The 15,118-nt window shown below is 46.1% G+C and overlaps 1 protein-coding gene and 1 long non-coding RNA gene across 9 annotated transcripts in view; one reads left to right on the forward strand and one right to left on the reverse strand.

Annotated features, from left to right (window-relative positions):
- The window catches only part of MSI2 (musashi RNA binding protein 2), a 376,222-nt gene that overhangs the window by 137,641 nt on the left and 223,463 nt on the right, over positions 1-15,118 (forward strand). The window lies entirely within an intron of this gene.
- Positions 6,570-7,067, reverse strand: LOC140686268 (uncharacterized). Its single transcript, XR_012059973.1, has 2 exons — positions 6,982-7,067; positions 6,570-6,773 (listed from the first exon to the last, which is right to left on the reverse strand). It is a non-coding gene; the product is annotated as an uncharacterized lncRNA (long non-coding RNA).

The raw sequence follows: 15,118 nt of genomic DNA on the forward strand, positions 1-15,118 counted from the left end.
CTGGCATTAATAAGCACCAGGAAAACTTTGCATAAAATAAATAGGAGATTTGATAGATTGAATTGGTATCTGCTGTTTCCACTTTTCTCTACTTTGTGTTGTCTTCCTAGAGTCGAGTTCTGGGCAGAGTGGGATTTCACTTGCTTCAAGTCCACATACCTTCTGCAGCCTGGGTGATGGTCCTTTTTTCTTCATGGGGCCTTTGTGTGACCAGGACGTTTCTGGGATGGAAGAATCTGGGTGGAGGGACGGTTACTGTGAAAGGTTGTGGATTCCTTGTTGCAAGTGCTGTGGTTTGGGGAGTGGTGGGGCAGGGGTCTCAGACGGAAGATAACACGCAGCATACAATGAATATTATTGATGGATTCCTGATTTAAGGAGAACTAGTCTGGATAAAGGTGGGTGACCAACTGTCCTGGTTTACCTGGGACTGAGGGTTTCCAGGAACTCAGGACTAGCAAACCAGAACAAGTTGCTCACCCTAAATGAACGGAAGGTGGGAGAAGTCGAGACGTTTGGCCTGAAACTCCAGAAGGGATGAAACCTTTGACCACCTACAGGCAGATTTAAGTATTCCTTCCTGTATGTTCCAGAACACTTACTTCATACCTGTTTACAATCTGCCTTCCTGGTTTAAACTCAGCCCCTGGGGACAGGAGCCAGCACGGGCCAGTAAGTGTAGTAAGTGTTACTTGAGGTGGCCTGTGGAAGGCAGGACAGACAGACAGACAGACCCAGTCCCAGGCAAGAGTGGCATGTCATCGACTTGGAGTCCGGGATCCCTTTGGGCTCCTAGTTGGGGATTATTTCTATGTCTTTTGGAAATAAAAAAATTCTGCCCCATATAGCAAAAAAGTGAGTTTCTTACCACTAAAGGGCAAAATAAGGATTTCGTTAGATTTAGAAAAAAAACCCAGCAGCATGGTTTGTTTACAGGAAGTCATTTTCAGGTGGTCTGTAGTAGAAGATGTAATTTGTGGAATCGGATTAGTTGTAAATTAGAGATTTTCGGTTGTTGAGGTCGCTAACAGTCTTTTATAATTGGCAGTGGAGGTAAATATTTTCAGACTTGCTTTTTGCTCATAGAGTGGTATTATTTATTTTTTTTGAAGTGAGTTTAAGGTGCTTTTCCCTTCAGGAAATATAAATCCGAATATAGAGTGATCAGAGGCAACCTTCTTTGTCTTGTTCTCGGCTTTCTCAGGGAATGGCAGGAGGGCAGGCTAAGCACTGGAGAGAGAAATGCTGGAGTGGTTTGCTAAAAAAAATCAAAAACATTTTCTCTCTTTTCAAAAGACTCCCTCATTTCCTTTATTGACAGATGTGATTTAGTAGCGAAAAGGAGGATTTCTTGATGTCATGGCTCTCCATTCTAGCTCAGTTGGTTTACGTTCAGACTCAGAAATTGCTGTTTGCCTAAACCTTTCATGGGCCTTTCGACTAAAAATTGTCCCAGCAACCCTGGGAGGGGTAGGAGGCTGACCCCCATTGGAAAGGAAGGCTGGGAAAGCATAAGTAACTTGCTCGGGACCTGTAGCCAGATAGCTGTGGGCCCGAGGTGCCGACCTGAGCCCTGGCCAGAAGTCCCAGGCTTGTGACTCCACCCGGGCTTCTGGGCTGGACCACCTCCCTCTGGCGTGCAGGGCGCTGAGACCAGTGGTGCGCTGTGCTGTGGGATTCCTGTGGTCGATCTCCCAGGAAGCTGACTGTGACTTCATGGTTGTTTGTTTAAAACATATATTATGTTAGAACAAATATTATGGCGTGGACTGCAAAATTTGCATAATTGTTAAAAAAAAAAATCGTGAGGCTTGGAGGCATTTCAGATAGCAGCTGGCTGTAGTAGGCTCCGTCCCCGATCATCCTGAGCTGTCCCAGGATTTACCTGACCACTAGGAGTACTTGAGTAGAAACGGTGCATGCTTTTCCTGTAAAGGGCCAGGTAATAACTATTTTCCATTTTGTGGCCCAGATGGTCTCTCACAATGACTTAACTCTGCCATTGTAGCAGGAATGACAACAGCCACAGACAGGATGAAAATGAATGGTTGTGGCTATGTTCCAATAAAACTTTATTAAAAGCAAACAAACAAACAGAAGGCTGCTGGGTTTGGCTCTAAGCCAGAGTTTGTCAACCCCCTGGTTTAACATTTGGCATTGCCTGGTAATAAGGGCGTAGATTTTTTTTTTTTATATATACTCAGACTGCCTAGTGTCAAATCCATCTCACCTGTTTCTTAGTTCTGTAACTTTGGGCAGGTCATTTAACTTCTTTCTACCTCCATTCCTTCATCTGCAGAATGGAGGTAAGGATGGTAGTTACCACATAGGGTTGTCATGACAAATAAATGAATTGATGCATATATAGTTCTTAGCATCCTGCCAGAAACTGGGTAAGTGCTTAATAAAGAGTAGAAACATGAGCCGCTGTTATTTGCATCCTCTTGAGACCCAGATTCAGCCTCTGGAGTTGCCTTTACAGTTCTCTCCAGCAGTAGCCCTGACACACACGTACACGCGCGCGCGCACACACATCCTCTTCCATGTCTCTCATCTGTCCTCTGGGTGGGCTTACCCCTCAGTTCTTCCCCCCACTTTGGGGATAACAGAAATTGAAAGCCTTCCCTGGATCCTCTTTGCCTGAAGCTGAAGATTCAGTGCCATATAGTTTTCAATGACACGAACCTCAAGTTCAGTCCGGTTACCCTGATGCTTTGAGTCTGTGACATTGACTTCAGGTTGCTCTGGCTTTGATGGAAAACACTAAACTGATTTGGGCCAAAAGAGAACTCTTCCAGTTGGACCCTGCTGATGAACTCTTTAAACTTGTTTGAATAATTAAACTTTTTTTTGTGGGGGGGTGAGTAGAATAGAGGATACTGCCTGGAAATTGTCCCAATATCACTTAGGTGATGTTTATTAAAATATATTTATATATATTGATCTACTAACCTGTGGGTTTTTTTTTTTTTTGCTTATTTAGCTTCTTGAGAGAGCTTTTCACACCCTCATTTACATTTTCTTTCCTGAGTCCAATAAATTTGTCTTTTGGTTTCTGAGTTTATTGCAAATATTAAGGGATGGGGAGATGTTGTTAATAAACTCTATGTAAAGAGGAGGGAGAAAACCTTATAGAAACAAAAAGATTTTGATCTTAAAAAGTACCACCTTGTGGAACCATTTGCTTCATTATGAGCTTGGGAAGGCATCTCATCTGTAGCCTTGCAAGTCATTCATTGTTCGTTGATTTCTTCACCAGATCTTCTGAGTGCCAGGCACTGAGCTAGGAGCCAAGGGCACAGCCGTGAATGAAACAGACAAAACCCCTGCTTACTTGTGGCTCAAGTTTTAGCATGGGGTCGGGGAGGATCAAGCAGGCCCAAACAAGTAAATAATAAAAACAATTTCAGATTGTCTCATGAAGAAAACAGACCAGGAGCTGAGAGAATCCGTAAGGGAATATGAAAGAGAGAATCTTGGTTTATTGGGAAAAAAGTCAAATTTATGTGTAGCCTCTTTGGCCCTAGTGGACTGTAAATTCCACCCTGATGGGGCCGAGTCTGTTTCTTCCCGGTGTGTAGCCCTGGAATGGGCCTGCCGGCTGGGTCGTAGTGGTGGAATGAATGGGCCTTCTGTATGAAGGGGCAGGGTTGTGCCAGTCATCGGAGGATTTTCGGATGGTAAAGTTCTGACTTTTCTTTTTTGAAACGGGGTTTAGGAGAATACATTCAGTTATCAGGAGCATTTCCTGATGTGGAACCCATCACCCCCTTGAAGGCCCAGGATAAATGAGCTCTTTCCACCTTGTGGTGAAAGCTTGATAGAACCTAGGTAGGCGGGGGGTGATCTGGGTGGAGTGGAGCCGGTCTGTATGGCCTTTTCCAGAGCCCACGGATGCTCAGGCAGGTCTTAGTGTCGCGGGTGGACACACGGCTGCACCAGAGCAGGGAAGGATGAGAATGGGTTTAACTGGGGTGTACACTTCCCGTGTTGTGTCTTTCTCTCCTCCTCTTTCTGTCTTTGGTCTAAGAAAAGCAGCGGACCTGCTGAGTGGGAGGCATCAAGGAGGATTTGTGGTTTTCAGAAGCCGCCAGGAGCACTGATTCATCCCAGTCCATGGGTGCCTCGACCTCCCCAGGGTGGGGGCCCTAGGTGGGCTCTTGGCAGCTTCTCCCCAGGCTTGCTGTCTTGTGACCAGCCGGGCTGGGGAGTGAGAACGGGTCCAGCAACATTAAGCCAAAGCACAGACATCTCTGATGCTGGGAAATGTGGCTCTGGGCTGAGAGGACGCGTTTGTGGGGACATTTTTTCACTCTCAAAAGAACAGAGGGACGCCGCTGACGCTTACTGCCTGGCTTTTGGGAATTGTCAGGGTTGCATGGGATGGAACTGAACGAGTCTGGAGTTCGGAATCAGTAGCCAGAGCATCAAAATCAGGTAGCCCTGAGTTTGAATCCAGATGCCGTCGTTTGCTATTAGTGTTGTGACCTGGAGCTGCTGAGTTCACTGTCCTGAGCCTCAGTTCTTGTCTCTTAAGTGGGGACACAATGACACTTACAGAGGGTTGTAAGAATTAAAAAAGAGACAAGTTTGCCCATTGTCTGCTCAGTGAGACTCTTGCCTCCCCACATTCATACTCTTTCTCTCTTCCTTTTTCACATCCCCTGCATCTCGTTTGTCTGAAGCCACGAACTGCTGATTTCACCAGGTTCACCTTCCATCCCATAAACTCCCTGCCATAACCTGCATGACACGCTCCCTGTGTGTGAAATGGATGGCTTTCAGTTTTTTAAAGGACTCGTTTCTTGGCCCCTCCCATTCTCTGCCCCGTCTCTCAGTAACCATCAGTTCTATGACAAATCCCAAGCCACGGAAGTCCCGCATCTGAGATCCTGCTAGATTTAACCCAGCTGGAGCTACTGGGGGGGGGGAGGCCGATGGGAGGATTTGGCTTTTTTTCCTCTTATGCTAATGAAGTGAATATGGCAAGGAGTCACAATATTTTCTTTCCAGGCAAAGAAATGTTGTAGTAGGAGAAACAGCACGCAGGGGAAGCAAATGTGATCTTACTGGATTCTCTCAAGGGAGGAATAGGACACATTGTCAGCTTCTGTTGAGAAGATAATGCTCTCACTATGATAAATGCCAAGTTGCTATTGAAAACCACCGTCTTAATGGTGGCGTCCCCAAGAACTCAGTGCATGCCTGGCAGCAGAGGCCGTCGGCACGGGAAAGCAGATATTTGTAGGGGGTTTATTTGTGTGCAGCGAGCAATCAGTTTAAAGCAAATGAGACAGTGCATTAAAAATGTTCTTTTAAGGCAGCTTTCTAGAGCTAACTGGAGTGTTTCAGGGCGGCCTGCACTTAGAACACACCTGTAGGGAGACTTCCATCCTCAATAAATATTTCTTGCATATGACTTAGATTAAAGCAGCACATGGGACTGGAAAGCCGCCTAGAATAATTTCCCCTCCCATAGGAAGTAGCTGCTGTAGTTCATTGGCAAGTTATTTTAAAAAGCCTATTCTGATAGAAATTTCTGCCTTCTCATGGACTGGGATTTTTCTCGAACGGTCTGTAGTGCCCTTTCTCAACAAGGACATGTCTGATTGTATTTAATTCAGGGCCACTCCCTCGAAGGGCTTCTCAGGTTTAGGCTGCCTTTTGGAGGAGAGGGGTGCTTGGTACTGATTTGTCTCGGCTTCTTCGTTTTAGCTGGTGAGCCCCATAGGCCCGTGCTCAGGGATACCTGCAGGTTAGTGGTGGGGAGTTCCTGGAGGTTGGACATTGCATTCAGGAGCTCTAAGGATGCAGCACCGGTCAGGACACTGGCCGGCTGGGGACGACGGAGCCAGCTGGAGGGGGAGGGAGGGAGGTCTCCGTCAGCTGTTCAAAGGCACTGAGGTCGCTGTGCTTGTCTGACCTCCATTCATTCAGTAGCCCAATTTTGGAGTGCCTACTAGGGATTAGGCACCGCACTGGGGTCCGAGATCAGAGGCAGAGTCCCTGCCCGCAAAGGTCAAGGGGCAGAGACACCAGCAAACGAAGTCGCAGTGCGGCGAGGAGAGACCAGGAGCCCCACTGATGGATGGAGGTAGAGTGGCCCCTGTCGAGCCCCTGTGTCTCCCATGCTTTACATCTGCCATCTTGCTGGTCGCCCACAGCAGCCTCTGAAGGTGGCTCATGTCTTCATTTGCCTCAGTGCCAACCTGAATGCTGACCTGGAAAAGGTGATTGACAGACACTTATTCTGGGTTTCATCGGAGCTGACGTGGAGGGTGGGAGGAAGTCCACTGTGTATCTGGTCCACACAGCCCTGGATATAGCAGCCCTGCTCTGCCCGCTTTGGAAAGAACCAAATGGAGAATGTTCGCTTCAGTAAATCTTGAAACAGTGAGTCTGACTTTTCGTCAGCTGGAGAGCAGGGAGGGAGGCAGAGTTCAAGCCGGATGCCTGCATTCACCCCGTCCAGACTGCTGAGGCTGTGCCCCAGGGTTTTAAAGACTCTCCCCTTCTTGCCAAGTTCAGAGTTCTTCTTTGAGATCTTACCCTTTGGCCCTACCAGAAGCTACAAGCCCAGTGTGTTTATTTGACCTGTGGGTGGGGTGGTCAACACTATCTTTTCAGTGCTGGAGAACCGCAGAGAACACTGGTCAGGGTGTCTTGGCTATAGTCGATCTCGTTGTTGCTTCCCAGGTGCATTTAGCCTGGGCCCTGCCAGTGGGTGGATTTGGCAGCCCAAGGAAATTGACAGAGAGGACTCCTCAGATGACCTAGGACAAAATGAGGGTTGAAATTAGTGGTTTTCTGCAAAACCCATAACGTGTAACCGCTGGAGTGAAAGTTTATATAAAGTGTTCAAAATCAAATGTGTTCATTCTAGCTACCTTCAAAAAAAAAAAAAGGAAAAATAAAAGAAAATTTCTTTTCATATGTGTTCAGTCCCCCCAGTTTCTAGGGATTAGAGTCACACTTTCTTACCCATATTCCCATTCCTAGCTCCATGCTCATGTAGAGCCGGGGTCAACACACTGACTGTAAAGGACCAGACAGCAAATACGTTGGACTCTGTGGGCCATAGTGTTCTGCCATTACAGCACAGAAGCAGCCATAGAAATATGTAAATGAGTGCTCATGGCTGTGTTCCAATAAAACTTTATTTACAGAAGCAGGCAGTGGGCCGGCTTTGGCCTGTGGGCCTTAAGTTGCCATAGACATTTCTAGTTCCCAACTTGAGTCTCAGAGAAAGCAACGATTTCGTGGAACTGTGGATATTTTTTAGGGCCATTCATAAACTAATTTGGGGGGCACACCTATACCTGTTTGGAAGAATACCCATTTAATGTAGACATGCATCAGAAAGGTACTTTGTGTGGTCTCCTGCTGCCCCTCCAGTGCATTTGGAAAACTCCTAAAAAGTAGCTGCAAACGTAAGGCCTGCTAGAGAAAGGAATGTTAGTGTGGAAGGGTGAGTGTGCCGAGGTCTTACTTCTTCTTGAGTGACCAGGCGCTGCTGCTCTGTGACAGATGCTTTGTGGCTGTGGCCGATAACATGTGTGGAAAGGCTCAGTGGGGATGCACCTCTTGCCCCACCACGTTCTTAAATGTAGAAGGGCAAAATGAAAACTCAGATGTAGCTTCATATAGCCATCCTTTCCTCTGCTAATGCACACCCATGAGCTGAGAATTTAGTTATAATCATTCTTCTAAAAGAAAAGACTCCAATCCACATGGATTCATTTACACTCCTTAGGTCTGTAATAACCCCATGACGTTGACATATTGATGAAAATGTGGAAATTAACACTTGGAAATTTTTCTATAAGACCTGCATTGAAATTTCAGCTAAACATTCTCACACTAAGAAGGGCTATATATTTATACCTGAAAAACTCAATTTGATGCAGGCTGCTTGTTTCTCCATTGTGGTCACGTGGGCTGAGGTTCTTAGTATGAAATGTAATTTACACAAATTAGTCCAAGGCAGGTAGAGTGTGAAATTAAATTGATGCCTTGATTTCTGTATTCTCTAGTAAGTGTTTCTCTGAAAATTTTTCATTTCTGCCTTCGGAACTTTGAAGTATGGGTTTTTTTTTTTTTTTTCTAAATGGAGCAAAGAAGTTCTTACTGGTTAAGGATATGAAACAACCTTAATTACAGGCTAAAGAGATGTGTTTTATTTTGTTTTGTGGCTAAATATTAGAGTGAGCCCAAATTGGGCTCCTGGTAGTTGTAGGAGACTTAGAATTTAACACGTCTATTAAACTTTTCAACTATCTGGACCGAGCCACTTAATTTCTTTGGATGTGGTTAGAACAGTCTATGGCTCTTAGCCATGTTGACCTGCAGAGAAGGCTCTAGAGAGCTTTCTATGGATATGAGAAAACTGAAGTTCAAGATCACATAGTGACCCTGGTCACTTCTTCCAGGACCCCTGGGTCCCGGCTGGGCCTGCATCCGCCCCTGAGGCTCAGCTGCTGCCTCTCACAGTTTTCAGTGTCTCATGTTCCTGTCTCGGGAACCGTAGTAAGAATGAGTCAAGTAGGAGGTGTCCTGGTTCAATGTTGATAATCCAAGAGGAAAGGGAGTCACTGTATGTTCAGAAATCATCCCTGAGGCCAGCTGAGGGGCCATATTAGGACGTTTTAAGAAAGGCAAATATGGTGTGACTTCACCTCATCAGCAGAATGTCTGTCCTCCATGGCCAAGTCCATCTGCCAAGTCCTTGGGTGGCTCTGGTGACCCCTCGGCTAAAAAGGAATCAGATTGTCTCCAGCGTCTGCGACTGCATTTTATGGGTGTCTTTCTGCTGGGCCACCCCCCAGCAAGGTGGACCTGGGTGGGCCCCACCCACTTTGGAGTGAAATCATTTCCACCAAAAACTAGTGGCTGACGTTCGGGGCACTCTGAAAAATGAATTACGGGCTCTCATGATTTTTATTTGTCCATGGTGGCCTGGGTGGTATTTATCTCTCTTGTCCCCGCTCTCCCCCCTTTCAGAGCCTTTGTCTCCATTTGAGTCAGCATGACATGGTTTGAAAATTGCCTGTTTGCCTTTTAATGATGATTAATGTCCATAGCCATGTTTCAAATTTAGGATCTCTTCACGAGTCCCGGAGACCGTTACCAAGAGCAACCTGCGGAGGGAGTTGGCTGTGCAGAGCTCTGTTCTCTCCTGCCTGAATCAGATGCCGCCTGCATTTCTGCCTCTTCCCTCCGGCACCTTGTGGACTCTTCTTGGGTCTTTGGCACCAGGAGCTGAGTTAGAGCAGATGGGCGGGCTTGACCTACCACCTTGGTCAGTTTTGGTCAGCACCTCCCCAGGGGTATCTGGAAGGGTCATTCTGTCTTGCCCCTGCCTCCCTGCCCCCAGATCAGGGAGGCCAGTGAGGAGCTAAATTTCCTCCACAGCAGGTGCCTGTCATCTATCTGAAGATAGTTGCCAACATCTGGTACAATTGCCTCGGCAAACGCAGTAACAAGGCGGCCTGCAGTTCAGTTGCAGAGTGAGCATCACTGCTTTAATGATAACAAGCTGTTGGCCTCCCCTCTGAGATGAATCCATCTCACAGATGTTTGTCTAGTTTTGGCAATCGTATCACACTATAGCTTTGGTGATTATGCTCAACTGGAGACTATTACAATAAAAGAAGTTTGAACTTGTTCCATTTGTACATCCCACCCCCTTCTCCCCTGTTCGGAGGTATAATTTATATCAATGGCTGTAATATTGGTTCCATTACGGAGGCCTCTTTACTTTTTATGATGTCGATGGAGCTGCAGCTTATAGCCTGGCTTCCTCTACAGGTTAATGTGTTTCAGCTACATCCATGCTTTTCAGGTCCTCACTTAATGGCCCCGTGGCCGTCCTTCTCACCTTCTGTCGAAGCGCATGTGGACACTGCGAAATCACACGGTCACACTGACTTGCTATCTCCAGCTGTAGACAGTGATAGCATGTGTGTGCAGGTCGGGAGTGCATGTCGCCATGCGGGAGGCTTGGTGCTTGTACAGGACAGTGAGCGGATGGGAAGAGAGGTTTTTTCCCTGCAGGTAGCAGTAACAGCCAGGCCTGGACGTGTAGAACCTTCTAGACTGTCGGCCACCCCCCCTTCTCTCCCTCTCGCCTGCTTCGTTCTTCTGCTGCTGCTCCGCCTGCTTTCTAAGAGGGCACAATGTACTTTCACTAAAACAGAATAAACCACAAAATAAATAGAATAAAACGGCATAAATCAAAATCACAAGTTGGTGAAGTGGCATATGGAGGCCCGGCAGGCAGTTACTGCTGCCGTGTTCAATATTTTGGGCTTTAGTCTTACACAGTGGTTTAATACTAGACAGTTTTTTTTTTTTTTTTTTTACTATTACGGCTCTTGAAGTGAAAGTTGGAAGGAATTATCAACCCATTCAGATTGTATTTAGTGATAGAAAAAGGGAGGCTTTTTTAAATTGAAGTATAGTCAGTTACAATGTGTCAGTTTCTGGTCCCACAGTGTCCCAGTGATGCATATACATACATATATTCATTTTCATATTCTTTTCCATTAAAGGTATTACTAGATATTGAATATAGTTCCCTGTGCTATACAGAAGGAATTTGTTTTTTAAATCTATTTTTATATATAATGGCTAACATTTGCAAAACTCAAAGTCCTGAATTTATCCCTTCCCACCCACTTACCCCTGGTAACCATAAGATTGTTCACTGTGTCTGCGAGTCTGTTTCTGTTTTTTATGAGTTCATTAGAGTCCTCTTTTTTTCTTCTTTTCAATTCCGCATATAAATGATATCATACGGTATTTTTCTTTCTCTTTCTGGAAAAGCAAAGTATTTTTGATAGCAACTACCGTTAGTTTGGTCTTTGCTGTGTACTAGGCAATGTGCTACTGGCTTCTATAATAATTAATATGTAAATACATATAATTCTTACAGAACCCCTGCCAGGTGCATATTCTTACATCCATCGTGTCAGGTGAGGAAGACGAGGCTCGGGGGCGTGGAGGTACTTGTGCACTAGCACGAGCCGCCAGGGGACAGAGGAAGCTCTTAGTCGAGGGCCAGCGAACTCCCATCCCACGCTCGTTCTGAGTCGTCCGTGTCATCGTTAAGCCTGCTTGCTGCCTGAATTGATGTCATGGAAGAGTGTGCCCATCCGAGACGTGGTACGTTATATAAATCAGTACGGGATACATCACCATCATCACTTGACATTTAAGTCTTTTTCCTTTTCATTCAGATATTTCTTTGTCAACGATTAAGAAACGTAATTTTGGCAAGGTGTTATTTTTGTCAGAGTGCTCACGAATGGGTGAGTCAGCCTGGCTGTGGATGTCTCACTGGTGGCCGGACACCACATGTTTCTTTCTCTGGCCAGAAATAGATATTGGTGTCTATGCTGGTGACACATTAGGAACCCTGGACTGAGGCACCAAGGGAGCTCAGCGTGTCCTCTGGACCAGACACTGTTCTGTAAAGAGTTCCTCAAATGTGTGGGTTTGAGTCCAATAGGGAGAGAGAAAACATCCCCTAAAAAATTAAAGTGGAGTGATTTTTTGTGTGCATGATGCAGGTTAAATTTGAAAACCATTGGGTGACTCATGAAAAATAATCGTTCTCAGAAATGGCTAAAAATGCGAAACTTGAAATCCAGCCGATTTTTGAAGGCTTGACGTGATCTTTGCCATCACAGTTAGCTTTTAAGTATATGCTTTGAACCTGGGTCATATGAGGTAATAAAAAAAAGCCCCAGCAGAAATTTAAAGACTTACTTACCAGTTCCTTTTGTGATCTTGGGCAGCATTTACCTTCTCTGGGCTTTGGCTATCCCTTCTACAAAGTTGGGCTAAATGACAGTTTGAATCTGTTCCAGCCCTAGAGTTATGCTCTATTGGCTGGAACACGATTGAAGTGTCTGTTTTATGCACGACCATGGCTGTCTTCCTTCTGTGTCTGAGCGAGGTCGCAGCTTGCCCAAAGTCAGGTCAAATCAAGCAGAACTGACCAGACAGTGTAGTCTGTTAACTTGGTATCTTCTGTTCCTCAGTTTCCCCTCCCTTGAAACAGATCTCCACGCCGTAAAACTGTCAGCTCTAAAACTTCTCATTCCCATCAAGGCCCTCCATCCCCTCCTGCCTTCATCAGGGCCCTTCATCCTCTCCTGCACCAAATCAGTTCTTCTTTGCAATGCTAGAGCCAAACCACCAAAATGGAGCAGAGACGTGTGGTGTGGCTTTTCCTACTTTTTCTCTTGTGGTAGTTACAATATTATTAAAAATCCATTAAATTTTAATGTTCCCTATAAAATATGTGCTCTGGTGAAAGCAAGCACAGATAATTATTTCTGATGAATAAACCAAGAGGACAAGTCTGTATGAAGTTCATGCTGCAGCATTCAATTTTTATTATATACATCTCCTGCAGGGGCAATCACTGTGATGTTCCAGCTGGTTGTGTCGAGGGCCAGTTCTTCTCACAGATCCTTTGGGTGGCATGAACCCCTGCACGATCCGATTTGTTCTCAGAGCTCATTTTTAAGGGGAAAGAAAGAGCCATGTGTGGTAGCTGTCTTCTGTTAAACTCTTCAAACCAAAGAACGAAGGACTGAATGATTCAGAAGGAGAAAAATGCTGTCCCTCCGGTACTGCCAGGTCACCTTGTGGGATGAGGACCAAAAGCAGACGTACATTTGATGTTCTGTCCTGTGACTGTGCTCTTGGGTCAGTCTCTTAGCATTTGTTTCCTAACTGAAGGACAGTAGTTCTGTGTGTCTTCAGGGCTTGGCTTGTAGTCTCCCCGTTCCCATTCCGTCTTTCTGAGGATCCTTTGAAACGTTCTACTAGCTGCAGAAGTTGGAGGGCAGAGCTGCTTTCTGGCTTCCCAGAGTCCCAAGTGGTGTAAGGCTTGCGAGCCGTGGGGTCTGGGTGTCCTGCGTTCTCCGGAAGTGGAGGCTTCTGTGTTGTTTTCTGAGGGCTGCACCTGCCACGTGGATGGCAGTGCCTCCGTGGGGCACAGTAGGAGAAGGCTGCCTGCCCTGCTGCACCCCACCCCTCAGGCTGCCTCTGTGCTGCATGCCTCCAGGTCCTCCAGGTCCAGCCATAGCATCCCTGTGCCCAGAGGTGAGGGGGCTTAGAACCAAGGGGCGGGGCGGGACCCATAGAGCCTCTGGGAGCGGTCGGGCTTGTGCCTGGGAACTGACACCTGATCTTTGCAGTAAAATGAGGTCCAACTCATAATCTTTAGCTAGGCCCATTTCCTTTCCGGGGCAGGGTTAGTCATTCAGTGGGACCCGGCCCCAGGGGGGCGAGGCAAGATTCAGGAAGTATTTGCCATCCTTTGAAAATCCCAGTTGGCCCCTGCAACATTTCTTCCCAGGCGGCAGAGTGGTGTTGCCCTCACATTCAGTCCCACTCAGCTTCCTGAAGAGGGGAGGGTCACAGTTGTGGTTGGGTCAGATAGAGGTCTTCTGGAATATTCCTTACGAAGAGCTGGCAATCAGCCCCTGGGTCCGGGGTGAGGCCAGCGCAACACTTTGCACTGAATCGGGTGATCCGTACACGAAGGAAATTTATTTTTAACACTGTCGTGATTCTGTTTAAAAACAAAAGGCATATTGGAAAAAATTTAATACAGAAGTAAACAAAGGACGAAAAATCATTTCTCCTCATAGTTCACCACCCTGAGATAACCCAGAGTAACGTTTTGGTGCAGCTTTTCCAGATGTCTGTCTGCACGTCCCTCAACATAGATATGTGTATACAGATGATTGTGTACACGTTGCTATAAATGGGACCCTCTGCGGTGTCTGCCAGACTGCCTTTTCTGTTCAGTGCCGTGTCAGAGACATCTTTCCATGTCGGTATAGTCTGTATCATCATACCTGATGCCTAAGTTGTTTCTCTGATGACTGTGTACTGTGGCTGACTTAGTCAGACCCTCAGTTAGGAGTGTTGGGGTTGCTTCCTGCTCCGTTATTGGCATCTGGTCTTCTGACCAGTGCTCGCAGGTCCGCCCCTGTGAACGCATCGCCCTCCTACTCCTGCCATGCTTCTGACCCAGCAATTCCACGTCTAGGAATTTACAACAAGCAGATAATAATACGTTTTGCAATTTGCTGTTTGTCGTCAGACTGTCCCACAGGGAGGTTGTACTGATTTCCATCTCTACCAGTGAAAGAGGCTGTTAAAGTGTGGTTCTGAGCTTTTGTGTTCCGAAGTTTTGTACCCAAGTTTTTCTGAAATTTACATTCCTCTGAAATCTGTCATTTGAAACACTGAAAGAAGTATACTGAAGAGCGAGGCGTCTGTTCCACCGTGACTTTTAAATGCTTTGTTTTACGCTGCTGATCCTTGAAGTCTTGAGTGATCATCGGGAGGGCTTCAGGATAGACCCGGAGTTGAGTGTGTGTTTCAGGTCGTCATCCTGAAACAAAAATGGCGGCAGATAAAATGTTTTCAAGTGGGAATGTTCAGTTGTGATTTCTAGTGGATTTTTGATCATTGTTCCTAGCTTTGTACCTGTTTTGTCATAGAAAGGATATAACTGAAGACAAATGGTGACTTTTTTCCTTGGTATAATACATTTGGCAGTTCCATTCCTCCCTGCATTACCATGTTATTTAAATTTTGAATTGCTCTTTTAAGATACAGATTCAGCTCGTTACCTGTTTTATCTTTTCCTTCCAGCTCAGTGGGGACCACAGACCTCTGCTTTTGTGTGTGTCCCCACAGCCCTCTATGGAGCCTCACACTGGGTAGACGCCCAGTGTGTTTTGTGACTTCTCCAATCACAAAGTTTTAACACTGGAAGGTCTCTGAGAGTCAAGTTGTCCCCCATTGTAGACATGTTTTTGATCTTTGGCCCACTTTAATTTATTTCTTTCATTCAATAAATAGTTGTCAAGTGCTTTTGATATACCAGGTGCTCAGGGGACCGTGTGGTGACAGGGGTCCCCACTCTCGTGGGAGCTACACATAAAGCAGAAGGGGCTTCAGGACTGTCAGAAGTGCTGTGAGGAGGCCCAGGAGCCAGGCCTGGGATGCAGCCCACAGCCCAGGGGTACACACTGCCTTTTTCATCTCGTTAGTTAATTGCCTCTGCATTTGATTAAAAAAAAAAACA

The sequence above is a fragment of the Vicugna pacos genome, chromosome 16 (genome assembly GCF_048564905.1).
Source record: "Vicugna pacos chromosome 16, VicPac4, whole genome shotgun sequence".
Lineage (NCBI taxonomy): Eukaryota > Metazoa > Chordata > Mammalia > Artiodactyla > Camelidae > Vicugna > Vicugna pacos.